Raw genomic sequence first — 1885 nt, 5'->3', positions numbered from 1 at the left:
TATTGATCATATATGAGCATATTTTTGGCTTTGAATATAATATACATTTATAACGCACACACACACACACACACACACATGCTGGCACACACACACATTTACCCTGAACTTTAAAAAAATAGTCTCAGGAATATTATCAAATAGAAAAATACTACTGCTTATGAAGTGGCTATAACAGTTCCTAAATAAATAGATAAATATATGGTATTATTATTAATAGCAGAAGTGTCTATACCTCTATATATTAAAATATGATAAAGAATTAAGGGCATATAGAAGTAATGGCAGTTATCACACATTTAGATAAAATAAGGGATAATGAATGAGTGAGTAGGAGTAGAATGCAACTGTTATGCTTTTTTACTGTCCCTACTCTCAGTACTCTATTCCATTTTCTTCATGATACAATCACTGATATATTTCCCACTTTTATTGGTTATTTTTACCATTTTGATGTTTCTATTTTTTTCTCTTTTTCCCTGTTATTTATACTTGGAGTATTTTAGACATTTGGTATTATGTTTATCAGCAAAATATTATTCAGCTATTTTTTTAACTTTTTTATTATTATGTTATGTTAATCACCATCAGCTATTTTTATAGACGTTTTTAATTATTTAAAATATGGTTTCATCTTGAACAACAACAAACTTGTCTATTGACCATTTAGAGTAGTAAACTAGGCAAAACTGTTCTACATTTAGAGCAGTACCTGATAGACAGGAGGTCCTAATAAATGTTTCTCAAATTATTAACTACATATTTTCCATGTTACAACCTAAGGAGGAGGTTTTGTCATTTGTCACTTAGTGCAGTCATTCTAGTGGTAGACTATTTCTGACATGACGATGACTTGAAGTGACAAAGCTATCTGATACTCTGATGTCAATCAGCATCATTATGGGATCTGTCTAGATCTAAAATTTATACAGCACTTCGAGTAAGTTTTTTTTTTTTTTCATAATGTGATGGAAACTAGTCTAGCATGGCTGGAAGGGATATTGCTAAGCAAAATGATTGCCACTCTGTTTGCAGGTTTCAACTGGTTTTCCCTTGCTATAATAGAGTAAATATCAATTCCCTTTGTTGTGGTCATATTCTGACTAGTAAAAAACACCACACCTCTGAGCACTGTGATTCCTTCATTTATGTTTTAATTGTTCACAAATATTAATTTTAAGAAAGTTAAAAATTATGAAAAACTTAAAAGAAAATTTAGAGACATTGTTAACATGTTACAATTCCACTCATTATCCATGTGTATTTGTGTAATAGAACTTGTCTAGGTCAGAAATGGGACTCACTTAGGCCGACTTGTGGAAAGTGGCTACAGTCTTCCAGGTACTTAGGACAGACTGATGTGTCAAAATTTTTTACTGTCACATAGAATTTGGGGGCAATGAGGCTGCGTATAAAGCACAGGAACATTGGTTTGGGACAGATTTGAGTCCCAGATCTGTCACCAACTACAACTGTGACCTGGGGCAAATTATTTAAAATGTCTTAATTTCTGTTTCTTCATAGGGCAAAATGGGCTTAATAAAGTCCTAACACATAGATTTGTCATGATTACATAAAAACATCAATATAAAATGGTCCGTAAATATGAATTAATATTATTTTTTTTATTCCATGGTTTGATTTTTTCCTCTGGAGGAAAAAAACAGTTTAACATGCAAAACCTGCACAAAATAATCTTACTGTTGCTCACTCTGATGCGCTATGTTATTTTCAATTTGATACTTTTTTATTTCAATTAAAATTTTCTAATGATGACCCACAAAATTTATTCCACACATATTAATGTCTCATAACCCATGATTTGTAAAGCAGTGCTCTGGGGAAAAGATGTGTTTTGTACTAGAGGATAAGATATGGGAACCTG

This window comes from Neomonachus schauinslandi, chromosome 3, assembly GCF_002201575.2.
Source record: "Neomonachus schauinslandi chromosome 3, ASM220157v2, whole genome shotgun sequence".
NCBI lineage: Eukaryota > Metazoa > Chordata > Mammalia > Carnivora > Phocidae > Neomonachus > Neomonachus schauinslandi.
Note: the sequence above shows the minus strand (reverse complement) of the source record.